This window comes from Cyprinodon tularosa, unplaced genomic scaffold (genome assembly GCF_016077235.1).
Source record: "Cyprinodon tularosa strain WSP-4 unplaced genomic scaffold, ASM1607723v1 ctg89, whole genome shotgun sequence".
In the NCBI taxonomy this organism is placed as follows: Eukaryota; Metazoa; Chordata; class Actinopteri; order Cyprinodontiformes; family Cyprinodontidae; genus Cyprinodon; species Cyprinodon tularosa.
The window spans coordinates 787,686-807,576 of record NW_024039662.1 but is presented as its reverse complement, the minus strand read 5'-3'; positions in this window follow the sequence as shown (position 1 = coordinate 807,576).

Below are 19,891 nucleotides of genomic sequence, written 5' to 3'. Positions count from 1 at the left end.
GGTTCTGGTCCGGGCAGGATTCTCAGGCGTCTGCAGAGACGGATAGTTGGTTAGCTTGGTTTGCAGATGAGTTAAATGGGTTTTCAGATGTTTCAGTGGATACCTTGAAGAGGTCCAGGCTAGTTCAGAGAGAGGGAACCGGTTGGGTCCAGAGACTGTTGGTTCAGCAGAGTGCTTAAGCAGCAGCAGCGTCTAGCTTCTGACTTCCAATGAAAGACCTTGTTTGGAGTGATTAGCTCTTTCCCTAAGAGCAGCAGGTGGATTCCAGAGTGAGAACTTCAGGTTAGGCTCTCTAGGGCAGGCAGGCAGGTTACAGGTTAAGCTCATCCAGAGCTTCTCCCGAGAGACTGGTTTCCTAAGAGCGAGAAGACAGAGGCAAATTAGAATAAGGTTTCTCTTAGAAGACAAGGATTAGTAATTCAAAGGCTCAGGTTCGCTAACCAAACTTGGCTAACACTGCGGCGTAGAAGGAAGGTCTGGCAGCTGCTTATAAAGGCCGGTCTCCTGATGAGCTGATGAGCGTCAGCTGTGCTGGAGGGCTTCAGCCCAGGAGGATCCACAGCGCACTCTGCTGGAGAAGGTGGAGAATCTCCAGATCCCAACAACTTGATGTGTTTTTTTTGTTTTTTTTTTATGTACCTGTCATTTATTTTACTGCATCTACCGTAAATCCTCTGATATAGGACAGGGCCTTTTTTTCCACTCAGGTACATCTTGGTCCAGGCCATTATTGGAAGGAGGCCAGAATTAGAGGAAGCCCTCTATTTTTATCTGATCAAAACAGACTACCAGTGGAATGAATAAAACCGAGATTTTGTGTCTCTTTGAACCTATACAATACTAGGTTAATTTATTGAAAAATTACAGATACCATAACATTATACAGAACATTAATCAGACATCTTCCAGCAGCTGCAATTTTTCTGCACGGCAATGGAATCTTGGCCAGACTGACTTGCGAAACAAAGTTTAAAAAAAATTTATGGAAACTGTTCTGCGATCACAGCGAATTTCTATTTGAGGCAGGCTAAGTGGAAGTAAGCTACCAGAATCATACATTTCAAGGGAAATTCAGAACAACGAAGGCCAACGAAATTCTGTCATTTTTATGCTGCCACCAGGCCCACTGGTAATCACATTTGTCTTTCAGATCAGAACGATTGTGTAAGGCCACTACAATCTCTTTGTAAGGATGCGACTTCCCATGCTAATGGCCTGGATTCGTTAGCAAACATTGCCCCCCTGTGGTACTTGTATGTTACTATCACAAGTTGTTGAGGACTGCCCAGAAACATTGTTGGCTCTAATTTTAGCCCTGGCCTGTATACGAGTCCGGCCAGTATTTACCTCCGCCGACAGCGAGACCGGCCATTGTTAGAGACTAATGGAATACAGGCCAATATTAGAGGATTTATGGTATGTTTCTTATGTAACTTTGCTGCCTCTTGACCAGGACTCCCTTGAAAAAGAGGTTTTTAAACTCAATGGGATTTTTTCCTGGTTAAATAAAGGTTAAATAAAAATGTACATCAATGTTTTGATCCCAGTGTTGACCAATACAAATCTATACTGAAAAATCTTATACTTAGCTTTGGTTGCCTCTAAATAATTGCCTATTAGATAATAATGCGTTTTACATTTTGCCTTACGTCTCTTCTTTTTTTTCTTGTAGTTTCCATAGTACTTGGAAAAATCCCAAGAGAATTTATGTTTGCATATAAAAGTCAAGCAGAGCATTATAGTGAAAGCTGTAATGTTCCTCGCGAAATAGACTTTTCTATACTATATAGGGAACCCTGATGGAAAACAGGGTTTTGTGTACAAAAACAGAGGGATAAAGGGCTTCAAAGATGTGAATGACTGTAAAAACAATGTCCATGTTGCTCTTAAAAAGTAGAAGGAGAGAAAAGCAGGGTCGGGACGGTGCATCGCCAATTATGATCCACAGATGTGGAGCAGATTAGTGAACTTGATTGTTTTTTCTTTTTTTTTTGTCAACTATAGCAACAATTTTACAATCTACTTTTGCTTGATTGATAAACACATAAGCTTCTCATTAAAGGTCTGGTGTCTGTTTTTTTTTTTTTAAAGTTATCTAATTAATTGGATTTTATTTAGAGAGAAAGTGACTTTCCAAGTTAGATGGGTGCCAGTTGTATGCCCCTGAGGACAGTTTGTCAGAAATATGGCTCAAAAGGAGGAGTGGGATAGAAGCGGGGAAGAGGCTTAAGTAAATAGCACGGGGGGAAAAAAAAATAGTTGGTGCTCCAATAGGAAATTAAAGCAGATGTCTATGTGGCAATAAAAAAAATGAACAAACACATCTATAAGTACTACAGGAGGTAAAACACAAGAATTCAAGTCCTGTTTGACTGTGTGAATGCTACATTAAAAGCTCATAAAGAGTTGAGTTTTGTATTTTCAGAACAAAAACAGAGCTGGCAGAGCAAAGCACGTCTTCAATCAAATACTGGATGTTTGTAGATTATATAAAAACCTTCCCCGAAAAATGTAAGTTCCCAAGAAATAGAAAGCCTTCTGTCATAACGACTTTGGGACATTACACCGGAAAAAAAAAGCAAAACATTTTGGTATCTACCTATTCATATTTAGCTACTTTAACACAATTGTTAAAATATGTCCTATCATGCTAACATGAAAGAAAATTGTGAAAGTAAGGTAGGTATAGGTAAATTGCAGAAATAGTTGCTTTTTTCTTAAGTGTACAAGAGACAAGGTGAAAAAAATAAAAAAGAAGCAAGTCATTAAGAAGTGTTCATGAAACTCTCTCGTCTGTCCAAAGCATCATTTAACCTGACAGTTTAAAGATTTACCAGTCAGATTATACGTAAACAGGAGTTATTTTGGAGCAATTAATGATACCCAATCTTTGCAGTGCTACCACGAAAACAAATTAAGCTACCGGTAGTCCCACCTGGAAAATGTTTCATTAACGAGCATTTGCTTTAAAAAAGCTATTGAGCATAGGCACATGCAGGTAGAGTGGAAGCCTGACACAGAAATGGGTTTGGGAAGAATATTTCTTGTAAATACGGTATTTGATACCTGGTTGGGTAAGCTACAGCATATGGCCTTACAAAAGTTTTTCTACTCTTGAACCTCTTCACATAACATTACAACCACAAGCTTTATTGCATCGGATTCTATGATAAATAACAACACAAAGTTTCAAATTATTTTGGCAGTCTAATTCATTCTTTGTGAGTTCTCCTTTTGTTGCATCACATCTTTAAATCCTGTTGGAAACCAGCTTTTTGTAAATTGCTTTTAAATAATTCAAACTATCCAAGAGGCCTTCTGAGTCAGTAAGATGAACATCCATGAACTCATACTTGGGTGTAAGAGATCACTATCTCGTTGTCTGTTCCCTGGATATGCACAGGTGTTGTGGTGGTGGGTCTTCTCCTGTGGAAATCCACTATTGGTTTCTAGGTTTTGCCCAGATTCATCTGGAGATTGTTTGGCTGGCATCAGTCCACAAGTTCCTACACTGCTTCCCCCCGCTAAGATGCTGGATAATGGACCGGAATGGCATCAAAGCTGTACGGACTTTTTTCTCTATGGCCACTCTGAACTCTTCCCACATCCAAGTTATTGCCTAAGCAAACAGCCGAGCCGCCTGCCACTTTGACTGCTGGTACACAACGGCTGCTTCCAGGATTCCACAGGCCAATAAACCCAGATAGTACTCCTTCTTCACCTTGACAGCTTCCCTCACCGCTGGTGTCAACTGACAGGCACTTACAACCTTGTGGCCACAGCTCTGACTAGCCGCCCCAACAATAGAGGCACAGAACTCGGTTTACTATGACTTAATGTCCCCCACCTCCCTCAGGACGTGTTCAGAATTTTCCTTTAAGTGGGAGTTAAAGCTCCATCTCACATTTTCTGGGAATGCCAGACATTCCCAGCCAACCCCCACAACACATCTAGGCCTACCAGGTCTGACTGGCATCCTCTCCCGCTATTGGAACCAGCTGATCAACAGTGAGTGGTCGATGGAGAGCTCCACCCCTCTCTTCACTCGAGTGTCCAAGACATGTGGGCGAAGGTCGGATGAAACAACAACAAAGTTGATCAACTATGGCCTAGGGTGTCCTGGTGCCAAGAGCACATGTGGCCATCCTTATGCTTGAACATGGTTTTTGCCATGGACAATCCATGATGAACACAGAAGTCCAACAAAAGAACACCACTGCTCTGTAGTTTTGAGTGGGCCATTCCTCCAATCTCTCCAGGTCTCACTGTCATTGCCCACACAAGCATTGAAATCCCTCAGAAGAACAAGGGTCAACAGGATCAGAACGCCAACATCCCCGCCCAAAACTGCCACCCATCACACAATGCACCCAACCCCAACAACATTTGGTGAGCCGATTGGAAGGGGGACCATTTTTTTTTCTCTTCAAGCTGTGCCTGGTCAGGCTCCATGGGTAAAAGTCTGGTCACCAGGCACTAGCCAGGGTGCACCACCTCCAGGCCATGCTCCAGAGTGGGGCCCCGGTGACCCACGTCTGCATACTTGCTTCGTTTAAAGCCAGCTACAGACAAAAAAACAAACAAAAAACTGTTGCTTTTGGGTTAGTGTTGGGTTTTAATCCAGAAAAATGTGAGTTTAAAAGATTAAAAGGAAATGATCAACACAGAGACAGGGTTTTGTGACGTCAGCATGTGCCGGGTGGAGAGAAGATGCTGGCTGGAAAACCAGCCCCTACTCACACAGATTCCTTCATAGCAAAGCCTTTTATTAACAGTTTACAACATCAAACAAGCGGGCCTAAAACAGAAGAGCCAGTAATGATTGTCTGGGAGGATGCAGGTAACAAGATAGTGTGAATTGACCAACTGGCTGGATGGAAGTCACACAAAAGTGTGATTCTGCCTCATGACCTACAGGAGGTCATAAATGTTTATGACCCTTCTGGTTGAAACACAGGATAGTTATCACTCTAACATTTCCCTCCTCTTATACATAAAAACATCAGCATCTTTCAATTCATATTGTATTCATAGGAGTAGGAATATGAGTACAAACATAACAGTCTGTTTTGTTTAAATCTTCAGCAACGCGCTTGGAATGCTGCCACCACATCTTGGCACTGTAGGATGACTTGCTGTGCATCCATCAAAAATCATCCTGCTCTTCCTTTGAAACATCCATTAACTAGGACTCTAAAGGACTGGGTTAGGTTGTTTCCTTCACCAGCGTTGAGACAAGTGGTCCTAAAAAAACCAAACCCCTTTGAAGCTGGACTTCACCACAGATCCCTCACCTTAGTTATGGGGTTCCTGTGAAGGTAATTGGGCTTCTTGCTGTGGAAAGTTTTTAATCAGTTTACAATGACTCTGGTGGATCCAAGTGTCTCTCTCCTGGATTTTCACGGCAGTGGGGGTTGTTAGTTGCACTATGTAGGGTCCTTCCCACCTCGGAGCTTTCCAAGTTTTCCTTTTGATGATTTTAATCAGCACTCGGTCTCCAGGCTTCAGGCCTTCCTGTGGGGAAACAAAAGGAGCACTAGGCAGATTACATGTTTTCCGAACAGTTTTGTCGCTGAAAAGCTTCAGCATCCACTTAGTTAGCGGGTCAATGTAATCCTGTTCTTTTTCTGCCCATGGCTTTCCTGTTTCTGCCATGAATTTTCTCAATCTATTTTTAACATCCTCGGACCATTTAACTGGGTTCTGTCTGGCTGGAGGTAAACCTTGACAGGCAGTCCGCATCTCTGCATCTGTCCATGGCCAACACACAAGAACAGTGGGTCCACAATCCAGTGGGTCACCATCTTGGGGTCCCGTGCGTTGACCACAATGAGGGTTGGCCACCTCCAACACCGGAAAAGCACATGCCCCCCCCCCAGGATCTTGGTCCTGTTCTTGTTTTTTTAATTCAGCCAATCTTGGATAAATAGGGGCAGATGGGCCCCTTCCACAAGCCTCCACTTAATAATCATCCCTGTAACACTTCGAATCAAGCTTCACATCCCCCCCTGATCCTCCCAACTCATGCCCACAAGAGTCAGCGGCACTGAGTTCCATACCATCCACAGAGGACGACACCGACAGGGGGCCTGCTCCTGCTCCTCCAACATCACCACACGATGGTGGGGCTACTGGAGGAGGAACAGTGGCATGGCTGTGTTCATATTCACCGTGATGGGGTTTATCTCCACCTTCCTGAACAGCTGATGCCACTGCTTGAACCCCATCACCCCCTTGAATTTGATTAGGGTCAGGATATTGAGGAAACATACGGGATACAACAGTTTCTTCATCAGCTTTAACTTTTACAGCATCAATTGTAGCTTTTTTTCCATCCTTCTTCTGTTGTATTTGGCTTTCCCTATTTTTTGCTTGCATAATCCACTTATTTAACTCTTCTAATTCTTTTCTGTATTTAGCTTGTTTTCTTTTTGATTTATACACCAACTTCATCTCCACCTTCTGCTGAATCTTTGTCAGCGGCTCAACTCTCAACTTTCCATCCCAGTCCTCCTTCTCAATCCACTTTCTGGCAAACTCTGGGTCACCACCACAACACGCCACCATCCATCTAACATCACCTGGCATTTCCTTCTTACTACTACCTTGTCCCATTTTTAAAGAATTTAGTCCAGAACACAGCGGTTCGATTGTTTCCTCACACACAGTCACACACACCTATTCTAAGGCCTAATATTTTTTATTTTTTAACCAACATAGAGTCCCAGACTCGAATGCACAGAATACCCAGGTCCCAGACCTGTAAACAAAACTTCGTTTCGTCAAATATTCTTGCAACTACAACTAGTTATAGCTTTCACACAGAGGGTCCCAGACCCAAACGCACAGAATACCGATCCCAGATCTATCACAACAAACCCTGTTTGTCAAATATTCTAGCGACTACAACTAGTTATAGCTTTCACGTGGTCCCAGACCAACTGTTGATAAAAAACTTTAGGCGTACCGTTTCTGTGCAGATCAGTCCTCAGCTTGAGTCGTCACCAGGATGTCCAGGGCAGGGCTGGACCAACCTATTGGCTCTGTCCGGCAAAGGGTGGACGGCTGTTGACAGTTTCCTTGCCTTGGTCCCGCACGGTCCTGGACAATTGGATCTTGACTCCCGGAGTTTCAGCACCAAAAATGTTGGGTTTTAATCCAGAAAAAATGTGAGTTTAAAAGATTAAAAGGAAAATGATCAACACAGAGACAGGGTTTTGTGACGTCAGCGTGTGCCGGGTGGAGAGAAGATGCCGGCTGGAAAACCAGCACCTACTCACACAGATCCCTTCATAGCAAAGCCTTTTATTAACAGTTTACAACATCAAACAGGCGGGCCTAAAACAGAAGAGCCAGTAATGATTGTCTGGGAGGATGCAGGTAACAAGATAATGTGAATTGACCAACTGGCTGGATGGAAGTCACACAAACGTGTGATTCTGCCTCATGACCTACAGGAGGTCATAAAAGTTTATTACCCTTCTGGTTGAAACACAGGATAGTTATCACTCTAACAGTTAGCATGCCATTGTAGTGGTGAAATCACACCTGCTTGAGCTTGCAGGATGCATACACAGATTTCCAAAATTAGACATAAAATGTCTCGAAATCTGAATTTAACAAGTTGCAATTGACATAGAATAATTTTGCAGCTACATAAGGTGTCCCAAAATAATGTTCCTCTATTTCTGGGTCTCTGCTCTGTCCTCCCATAGTCATTTCTGTTCAAAGGGGCATCTATTTTTAAATGTCTGGCTTTGTTGCAAGTTAAAGTCTACCTGGAATTTGGAAAGCAAACAAATTGAAAATAAACCAAACCTAACAAAAAACAATAATAAAGCCATAATTTGGTCTGGACCAAACAACCATTTGTCCTGTTTGACTACACCCTTAGAGAGGTGGACTGCTTAGAGGGTAAAGCAAGTTTGGTTATCTAGTCTGAATGTGTTTTACAGATCAGAATAGATAATAGATCTTTTCAAGAAACTGGAGCAGTTCATTCAGTGTTAGCATCATGGGAGAAGAAGTTTAGGGATTGGAGGAAAATAAACACTTATTTCCAGTACTTATTGTACTGTTCCTCTTACAGACTAGCCTGAAATACTGCTATACTGCGTACTGCTGATCTGTATGCAGGAAGACAAGAAGCAGACTTTAGTTCTTGAAGAAACTCAGGCCTTCTAGTGTTTGAGGTAAGAATGTGATTATCTACTGTTAGTCTGCTGTGGAAAGTGTGACCTCTTCAACATCATAGTACTTGTTTATGTACTTATAGAGGCTCAACAAGCTAATCAAAACTACGCAATACTTTGTATATGTCTATAACAAAATACATAAAATAAGATAGATTCTACAGTGTAAGATTGTAATGTGAAGAAAATGTAAGTAAAAAACTTAAAGGGTTAAAAAAACAGCACAAGAAGTTTGTGAGCCTAGCAGTGTTTGGGAACATCACTAAATGTCTTTCAAGTTTTGTCCACATTCATCTGGCAAAACTCACAGCCATGAGATGATGGGTCCTTCTGAGAAGGACAGCCCTGAGTAATGTCTGTTCATCTTCTCTGGCCCAAATCCCCCTGCATTGGTCAGACAGGGTAGAGCAACGTGATCACATCACATCGTGTTTTCATCTCATATGTCTGAGTCACATACTCCATGATTGTGCCAATGAGTTCATGCGGATTGTGTAAAGACAGTTATAGCAGCAACAGTTAAAAACATGGAGCTTAAAAATAGTAAAAAAGTTATTAATAGAGAACATGTTTCTTTTTTTAGAGGGTTGTTTCAGACTCAATGTTTGTCGGTCTGGCTTGTGTCCGCCCAGACCGACTCAGCCACAGATCAACCCTGAGGTACACCTGCTTTCCCGCCGAGGGAAAAGCAAGCCCGCACTAATAGCCCTGAAAAGTGTTTTCGTAGACATTACTTGGATAGTTTACACATTTGTGGTAATAGCCTCATAATAAAGTCAAAAGTCATTCCACAATTTTTTTTCTCAGGCAGTTTCTTTGCTTCCAAAGGCTCATTCTTTCCTTATACACGCCTTACTCCATCTCTCCCCAGTACCTCATGAACAGACATGTCTGTCACTATTACATGTTCAAAGTCAACACAGGCTGATTTAGTAAATTTCCCCAACAAGGTCTCACTCTGTTTACATCAGCCTGAATAGCTATCTACTCATGATAGCATCTGGTCTCTCCTATTTTAGGATGTACTGTACAGGTGAGCTCCTTTAAATACAGCCATCACTCAACAGCCTGCTGGCTGACACGTATTCTGTTTACCACATCCTTCTGTTTCTCATTTATCTTCCACCTCAGCCTTGGCATGGTTAAGAGCTGAGATGACTGGTCAGAACATGAATCCAGGTGCATGAGAAAAAGTCAGAGAAAGCCAAACACTGGCATGTTTAAAGGGAAGTAAAAAAAAAAACAGCATTTCACAACAATGAAGGAATGCAATGAGAATATTGAAGGGACAAATGGATTATTGTTCATTTATTTTTCATGCAATCATCTAGACAGGAAAACCCAAGTTCTCTGGAATTAGGAGAACATTTGGGAATTAAACTCTCCATTAACTCTGCAAATTGCCTAAAATCTGCACAATTACATCTCTCATTAAATTTGTTTCCTCCTTCTGCTTTGCTATAGTTCTGTGAAAAAATATATTTTTTCTAGTAGAGTGAAAAACTTCTGCCCAGGCGTTCTGCAGCTACACATAACTATGATTAATCCAACAAATAACCAAAGAAAACAAAACATGTTTTTTGTGTTTCCTCTATCTATTGCCTATTTGTTTTCCCCACTTTTTATGGCTCTTGTTCTCCTTTTAATCAGATGGGGAGTTTATCTCCTTTTTCAGGTCTATCTTAGTGTTTATCTGTCTTTCTGGATTTTTGCAATTCCTGGCACAGGAATGACATACTCGGCTTGTTTGCTCTTGGCGAGGGTCTGCTCTCAAACAACTCTTCGGAGAGTTCTATGACTGAGGAGGCTGTGATGTGGTATTACATAACCCTAAGGTATGCTCCATAGAGATGTTGTCTTCTGTGCCGTCATACCGCAGTTAGCATGCTAAAGATTTTACACATACGGGTTCTGAGATTGGGACAGGCAATATTATTTTTGTTTTTCATAAAAGTAGTCCAGACCTACTGTTTGTTTAAATTGTAACTAAAACTGAAGTAAAAGCATAACAATCCAGTCAAGCAAATTTTAAAAAAAGCAAGCAAAGTGAGCAATATGCAAGAGACGTGGCCCAGCATAGGGAGGAGCAGTGGGAGTTCAGTGGGGGTGTAGACGATGGAAAGTGACAGTAAATTTGATATTACTAAATGATCAAAGTACTTATAATAAAGCACTATATTGACTGATGGTTAATAAAATACGCTATCAATCAGTACTGGCATTGCTTGCGGCTGACCACTCCCTTCCTGGATAATAACTTTTTCAACTAGATGGCTGCAGTCCATAAGGACCACAATCTCTTTGAAAACTAATTCAAATACAACTTCATCCCATCTGCAGTTAACCTCCTCAACAAGGCCCAGGTCACTTTCTCTGTGCAAATGATACAAATATCTCAGCACATAAAAATGCGATTTAAATACTATTTATACTATATAAATATTTGGTACTTTGGCTTTCTCCCACTTGCTGCTGCTTTAGACAAGTAAACAAAATAAAAAGTTAAACACCTATTTAGTCATTTCTTTTAAGTCACGTGTTGCTGACAGTTTTTAGGCGCATCTATGAATAAAATGGCTCATGGATACAATGCAATAGGTTAAAGAATAACCTCCGACCATTCAGAGTTACTATTTTGAACACTCAAAATCAGAATTTTTAATCGTGTAGAACGTTTCTACTGTGGGTCTGAATTCCTTTCCAGATTTATTTAATGATCCAATTGTTGCTGAGTGCATTCAGTGGTCTAAAGAGGGGGTTTTAAACTGTGCACATACTGTATATGAGCTTCTACCAATAAATATTGTTTTAATAGTCAACATTAAAGAGAATTGTGTTTGTGGTTGTTTGATGACTTTTAATAATTTGTTGAAAAAGTTTGATTACCCACGTATTCCGTTTTCATATAGCTTATAATGAGTTGGCTCAGGTTATTCTGAGGTATCTCTAGTTATGTTGCTATAGGCTTAGACTGCTGAAGAATAAAGGGACCCCTTTTCATCAATGTGCTACATTCTATCTCTATTCTCCCACTCTGCAGATATTGTTAGTTCAATCTCTAACGTTATCTGTTTTTTCTCATAGTAGCTTTGCCTCGTTTGTTCCTCTTTGGCTGTGACACCATCCTGGAGAGAAATATCAGCAGTGCTGCTGCCATCAACACCTTTGTTTATAGATGTTGGACCTTGGCCTGTCTCTCACTGTGGTCCAGTTTCTCTGACTGTGACTGGCTGGATATGCTTTCTTCATCCTCTGACACGGGAGCTGCCTGGCTGTGTGTTTCCTGGATGGGGTCGCAGTGCAGCTGGTTGACAGTTGAATTTTGTATTTCTGCATCTTTTTCTATGTCTGATTCTTTTCTCCTTAAACCCCAGTCGGCCTCGGCAGATGGCCGCTCACACTGAGCCTGGTGCTGCTGGAGGTTACCTCCTATTAAAAGAGAGTTTTCCTCTCCACTGTCGCTACAAGCATGCTTGGTGTGAGGGATTGCCTTCGAATCAATGAGTCAATGCAATCAGCTAAGTTCCCTTAGATAGAAAACATTGAATAAATTTTACTGTATGATCTGGTTGGATTGTCTCTGTAAAGCGCCTTGAGCTGACATGTGTTACGAATTTGAGCTATATAAATAAATTGAATTAAATATTGTTGTGGCTACCGAACAAAAAAGATGCAGATTCAATGATGTTTAGTTAGAGAGTGTACAGTCTCCTTTAGTTCTCGCAAACTAGCAACCTTTTTTCTATTAAACATCCAAGGACCAAAGAAAACACCACAAACCCCTGCAGCCACACCTAATTAACCAAATATGCATACTTTTGGACTGTGGCTGGAAGTCTAAGTACTTTTAAGAGAGCACTCACATGCTAGTGGGTAATATACAAACTCCAATCAGAAAACCTCAGCTGAGAATTCAACTGTTAACTCTTCCTCTGAGGCAACTCTGCTAACCACTGGAGCCAAAGTACAGGCCCAGTTTAGACACATGCGGTTTTACACAAACTGTACTCTTGATTAATAAATTATGAAGGGCTTATTTTAAAGTTTCTTAAAAAATTGAATGCTCGGACAACCACCTCATGATTGTTCTGTTAAGGGCGACTTGAAATGAGGTGTGCCCTGAACAACACACGAGGCTTCTTAAACATTTGGGCATATTACAAAAAAAGAAATGTGCCTCAATATTCCTTTCAAACTTGTTTTTTTTTTCTAGCTTATGGTTTCTATAAGTGTTTATGGCACAGTGCCACATTTCTGAGCATTTTCTGCTGACATTAAAAGAGTGCTTGTTTTTTTATGAAGCTATAGCTTCTAATGTAAAACAGCATGATGCAGGAATTATACCTCCACATTTCCAAAGCACAATCTACACAAAAGAGCCTGTTTCTAAAAAGATATTGATGTTATGCTTAAAAAAGCTTCAAAAAATATGTCAGCAGCAATCACATAGAGGGGCAACCCCCTCTATGTGATGTAATAAAACAGCTGGAGATTACTTTTCATCTCTTTGCTGACAAAGCGTTTAAAAAAATCAGTGTTTAATTTAAAATGTCTAATCTTTCTTCCAATAATCTATTCCCTCGATAAAGTCCACTGGGGAAAATAATAGGAAACTCTACATTGAGTGATCTTGTTTTAAATGAAACATAACTTCGTTACGTAGAATACATACACATTATTGCCAAAAGAATTTGATCACACATCCATATTATTAGAATCAGGTGTTCCAGTCATTTTCATCGCCACGGGTGTATAAAATCAAGCTCTAGTAATGTGGACTATTTTTACAAACATTTATGAAAGAAATGGCCACTCTCAGCAACTCCAGTGAATTCCAGAGAGGATTGGTGATGAGATGACATGTACAACAAATCCAGTCATTAAAATGTTGTCACTCATGGATATTCCACCGTAAGCTGTCAGCTCTAGCATAAAAAATGGAAATGTTTGGGAACAACAGCAGCTCAGACATGCAGTGGTAGGCCATGTAAGCTGGCAGAGCGGGGTCAGCAGATGCTGATGTGAATAGCGCGAAGAGGATCGCCAACAGAGTCAATCACTTCACACCTCCAAACTGCCTCTAGCTCATGAACAGCGCGCTTCATGGAATGGGTTTCTATTGTCAAACAGCTGCATCCAAGCTGCTGGAATGACAAATCATGCTTCTCCATCTTGAAACATGATGCCCGAGCCTAGGGCCGTTTCTCAATATGCGTTCTTGAGCGTTCTCGTGTGCTCGTGTACTCGTGATACGTCATCAGCCTCAGCCCGAGTACCGTTCCAATTCTCAAGAACGCCAGATCGAGAACGCATAAAATCCCCGGATGTTGTTCTCACCCCACCCTCTTTATCGAGCATGCATCAGAGCAGACTTGTGCGTTCTTCACACTGACCGCTTCCCCAGAATGCCCCGCGGCCGCAGCTTGATTCGAGACAGCGCTCACAGTGTTAAGTTAAACATTCCCTTTTCTGCTGCTGTTGTTCTTCAAAAGTACGTTTTGAAATCGTTTGAGGCGATAACATTATACATTTAAGCCTCCCTGTGTGGTCTGTTTACAGAGTTAGTGCAAAATAAAAATAAAAAGTCCGACGTTGAGCGGACCAGAGTGACCAGCAGACCTCCGAGGGTAACCGCAGCCAGGGCTAAATTTACCCCGTCTGTAGTGCACTTCTCTCGGTCTAGTTATGTGTGAACTACCGCTCGTTCTGATGGCGGTTTTTTGCGGTTCGGTAATTTTTTTTTATGTTTTTCAAGCTTTAGAAATTAAAAATATTGTTTTCAATATGTTTTGTGTAGGGAATAAATAGTTTTGACTGTTAAAGAAATGCTAAACAACGTTGCATGTGATGACGTCACGAGTACACTTCTGCTCCAATACACATACGTGCTTGCGTTCTCGTCAAGTCCGCTCTTCCTGCGTTCTCGCCAAGAACGGACTTGACGAGAACGCGAGTACGTACTCGCGTTCTCGTGAATTGAGAAACGCCCTAGGTTTAGCGGTTGAAGGAGAATGGTACTAGTCTGACGGCATTGTCCCAAATGTAAAGTTTAATGGAGGAGGGATAATAGGGTGGAGCTGAGCTTGGCCTCATAGTTCCAGTGAAAGAAACTGAAGGCAGCAGCATAACAAGACATTTTGGACAATTCCATGCTTTTTAACTTTATGGTAATTGGGTTAAGATCTTCCTCCTCTTCCAACATGGCTTCTCTTCAAACAAGGTCCAGTAAGACATAGACCCTGGTGTGGATTATCCTGAACCCAACCTGAACATCTTTAGAGCATAGACTGAAACCCTGGCTATCTTGTCCAACATTGGTGTTTGACTTCACAGATGCACTTCTGGAAGAATAATCAGAAATTCCCATAAACACACCTAAAACTCGTGGACAGCCATCAAAGAAGAGTTGAAGCTGTTCTCACTGCAAAGGGAGGAGCAATGTCATATCGAACCCCTATGGATTAGGAATGGGATGTCACTAAATCTTTTATGTGAGTCAAGGGAGGTGAGCGAATATTTCTGGCAATATAGTGGATATTGACACATAAAGTGGACAACTTTGAAGGCATTAAGAGCCCAAAGGATATCAACTGTGGAGTTGCAGCTGCACAGATGTCAGAACAGAGGAAGCTCAATCCAGAAATCATGACCCTCATCTCCTGATGTTATCATAAGATGAGGAATTCAGATGGAGGAAAAATGCCTCTATCTGAAAACAATCTGATTACTGTATAAAGCCATGTATTGACATGTATCTTTGCCTGGGACTTTTAAATTGTTCTTCAGTTTGGATGGTAGAGCCCCAGAATTCAAGACTTGACTCCACAGCTTGCCTATCAACTCAGGCTTACTCCATTAAAGTGCCTTGGTTCTCCATAATCTGGGTGATGTTTGACTGCTTCTATGGTCTTGACACCTCGTAAATACTGAATGCTGGATCTTTTCCATGAGTGCATGTTGCCCTTCAAGACCCTGCATAGCCCCTAGGATCATAAGAATTATCAGCCTCATTCCAAAAAAGTTAAAGCACAATCCACTGGGCTTTGTTTCCAAGTTTGAAGATGTTTGGCTTCCCATCCAAGAGGCTTTTTCAGTTAAAAATGTGGGAATTAGCGTTGAGTCTAAGCCAAAACAAAGCCTTGTTTTGGCTTAGAAAACATGTAAATGGAACCGGATGAACGGGTCCGCCCCTTAGGAATGGGCAGTAATTTGGGTTCTTTGTTAGCCTGCAATACCCGATACTGGTCTATGCCTCTGAGGGGGGGGATCGCTAGGGGGAATTGTTGGCCTGGCTGAACAGGCAAGCTGTTCTGGTCCTCTGTATGGGGTTGGGGGTTGCAATTTTAGCGGGAGGAAATCCTCTCTATCGCTGCATTGTAGGTTTTTGTAAGCTGAAACCTGAAACTGGGTTTAAGGTTGGTTTTTCTTTCTTAATATAGATGGCTTCCTTCACACCCCTCTTAAACCAACTGTCTTCTTTGTCCAAAATGTGAACATTCTGGTCCTCAAAAGAATGTCCTTCATTCATGAGGTGCAGATGGACCGCCAAGTATTGTCCGGAGCAGGTAGCTCTTATGTATTGAATGAGAATATTCACCAGAATAATCAACGGAGCAATCATACAAACACAACATCACAAATATTGTCAACAACTGTGATTGGATTTGCATAGATAACAGTAAGGATATAAGTATTTGATTACATTAGATGTTTTCTGAAATCTCAGACACGGTTGGAACTCACAGTAGATGCAGTCCATTTCCTCAAGGTGGATGTTTTTTCCATGTTGTGCAACCGTGGTGGCAAATAGGGGTGAATATTATCATGTACCTGCTATAAAACAGGTTCAGTGCCAGCCTCCACTCACTGTCCCGGGTCTCTGTTTATCCCCAACTTGTTTTTCTACATTTCTCCAGGCCTTTTCCTCAACGAAAGCCCTGTGCTGTCCTGTTATATTTTGGGTGTGGGAGTTAGAGACAGAGAGCTAATACTACGGTCTGATTAAATGTTGGAAAAGAGGGCTGATAGTATGCAACCCAGTCTCATGGGAAGATGTACCCCCACTACGTTGGTCCACACTGCAAAACGTAGTGGAGGTACATTAATTGCCATTTTTTTGTGGTACTGTTACGTTTTTTCTGCCTATACGCTTTCTATTGTTTTACGTCCTAGTCACGTGACTTTCAAGATTCCAGCTGGGAGAAGAAAAAAAATATATATAGATGACATTCGCTCATTTTTTTGTGGAAAGATTAATGACTTGAGTTTGTTTTTGCATTAAAATGAGTTTTGATTACATTTCTAGTGAGAAATGTATAGTTTGTTGCCAGAATATTTACTCAGGGAATGTACATATTCACTTGCTTGTTCGTTTCTTGCAAAGATTTTTCAAGATAATGTGAAACTGTAACATTTTGGTATAAACATGGCTGAGATTTCTCTAACTTTTAGTGGGAAAATCAATAATTTCAATCAGTTTCTGCATTTAAATGGGTTTTGATTACATTTATAGCGAGAAGTGTAGGGTTTATTTACATAATATTTACTTAGTGAACATATATAATCACCCGCTTGCTAGTTTTTGCTACGTTTTTCGGATCTCGTCAGGATTATGTGAAATTGCAACGTTTTGGCTGCTACCCATCGCCTAGCATTTAGCTTCCGCCCCGATTCAACATTGAATTCTTTGTGATTTAACTCCATCTGATGGATCAAACCCTCGACACTGCGTGCGTTGCGTCTGAGGTTGATTTTTAGATCAATGCATTACGTCATGGCATACGGGAGAAACTAATTAAACTAGTTAAAAAAAGGATCATGGGTTAAGATCGGATGTGTTTTATTTGGAAATCTACCGGATCCTTTGTGCATTTAACTTCCTGTTTGGTGCGATCTCATTGATGGGTTTTGACCAGATTTTGACCAAAGAGGAACTAAAAAAAAAAAAAACAATTTAAATACACAACCAGCATATCTGGAATCAGTGACAGAGAGCGACTGGGACCAGAAGTTTATTCATTTCTCCCCATTGATTTCCATTCAAAATGTTTTCGATCCCACCGGGCTCTAGGGAAGGGGCGTGCATACCGCCACCTACTGTTCATGAGTGTGTAGCAACATTGTTTTACATCTATTAAATTCTATTTTTTAATTTTGTATTCTGAAGATAAATAAATAATGCTTTCCTTAATCTATAAATATCTTTTATATTTCCTTTATTTCCCAATAATCCTTTAAGACTCCATTCTTGGCCTGTCCTTTCAACTCTTTTCAATTTCTTCCTTTCAGGTCCAGATGTTTTAAAGTTCATCAATACATGTTCTACAATTTCTATCTCTCCACATCCTTCACATTTATCATTATTTTTCCTCCCTATTAAGTATAAATTGTCATTTAAATAAGTATGACCTACTTAATCTGATCATTATTATTTCTTCCCTTCGGTTTCTCTCATTAATATTTCTATTTAATACTGACTTTTGTACTTTATATAACCTTCTTTTATTTTTATCTTCATTCCACCTTTTTTTGCCATTTTTCAATTTCTTTCCTCTTAATAAATGATTTTCCTTCCCCTTTCCCTAAAGGAATTGTAATTGTTATTGCCTCCTCTAATTGCTAATTTGTCTACTACTACCCCACTACTACCCGTAGTGGGGGTACATTTTCCCACTTTGACCTTTTAAGGTTAGCATATTGACCAAAAGCTGACACCAAAAATAAAGCAATCGATTATTTACAACAATATGCTACATTTAATGAAGACTAATACAGATTTTACTCTCTTATAAGAATTAGTTTTAGGTTTTATAGGGGAGAGTTTGTATCGGCAGTCATCTGGGAATCTTTTATGTATTTACTGGTAAAGAACAACCTCTCAACCCATTTAATGTAAATGTCGCGTCGAACCAGAAAGTTATTTGAAGAGCATAGATGCATAAATATGTGCATAGCTTTAACAAGGGCCTCATGAAGGTCTGTTCTGTTATTCTCTTTTGGAGAATATAGACATTGTGGGCATTCATTTCCCTAATAAGCTGGTGAAGATTCTTAGACATCCAGGTCATAATCATTCCAAAAAAAAAAAAAACTTTGGACTTTGTTTTTCAAGTTTGAAGACTTCCCATTCAGGACGTTTTTCAATTAAAAATTACAGTAGCCCAACAAATCCTTGTTTTGGCTAAGAAAATATGCAAATTGAACCTGATGCCTGATCCCAATAGCTTGACTCTGAACCGAATTTGATCCCTATTACTTTTTGGCCACATGCACATTATTGTACCGCCTGGTCAACCCTAAGAAAATGTTCTGGAACTGCCACTGAACTGACACCCAATGCATGGAGGGTAACCCAAAAAGGGCCATTGTTAGAGAAACTGGGTGCCTACAAAGTGCTGTTTTCAAGCTAATTAATGGAAAGTTAGGTGGAATGAAAAGTAGACAAATAACAATTACAATTCCTTTAGGGAAAGGGGAGGGAAAATCATTTATTAAGAGGAAAGAAATTGAAAAATGGCAAAAAAAGGTGGAATGAAGATAAAAATAAAAGAAGGTTATATAAAGTACAAAAGTCAGTATTAAATAGAAATATTAATGAGAGAAACCGAAGGGAAGAAATAATAATGATCAGATTAAGAGTAGGTCATACTTATTTAAATGACAATTTATACTTAATAGGGAGGAAAAATAATGATAAATGTGAAGGATGTGGAGAGATAGAAAATGTAGAACATGTATTGATGAACTTTAAAACATCTGGACCTGAAAGGAAGAAATTGAAAAGAGTTGAAAGGACAGGCCAAGAATGGAGTCTTAAAGGATTATTGGGAAATAAAGGAAATATAAAAGATATTTATAGATTAAGGAAAGCATTATTTATTTATCTTCAGAATACAAAATTAAAAAATAGAATTTAATAGATGTAAAACAATGTTGCTACACACTCATGAACAGTAGGTGGCGGTATGCTCGCCCCTTCCCTAGAGCCCGGTGGGATCGAAAACATTTTGAATGGAAATCAATGGGGAGAAATGAATAAACTTCTGGTCCCAGTCGCTCTCTGTCACTGATTCCAGATATGCTGGTTGTGTATTTAAATTGTTTTGTTTTTTTGAGTTCCTCTTTGGTCAAAATCTGGTCAAAATCCATCAATGAGATCGCACCAAACAGGAAGTTAAATGCACAAAGGATCCGGTAGATTTCCAAATAAAACACACATCCGATCTTAACCCATGATCCTTTTTTTAACTAGTTTAATTAGTTTCTCCCGTATGCCACGACGTAATGCATTGATCTGAAAATCAACCTCAGACGCAACGCACGCAGTGGCGAGGGTTTGATCCATCAGATGGAGTTAAATCACAAAGAATTCAATGTTGAATCGGGGCGGAAGCTAAATGCTAGGCGATGGGTAGCAGCCAAAACGTTGCAATTTCACATAATCCTGACGAGATCCGAAAAACGTAGCAAAAACTAGCAAGCGGGTGATTATATATGTTCACTAAGTAAATATTATGTAAATAAACCCTACACTTCTCGCTATAAATGTAATCAAAACCCATTTAAATGCAGAAACTGATTGAAATTACTGATTTTCCCACTAAAAGTTAGAGAAATCTCAGCCATGTTTATACCAAAAGGTTTCAGTTTCACATTATCTTGAAAAATCTTTGCAAGAAACGAACAAGCAAGTGAATATG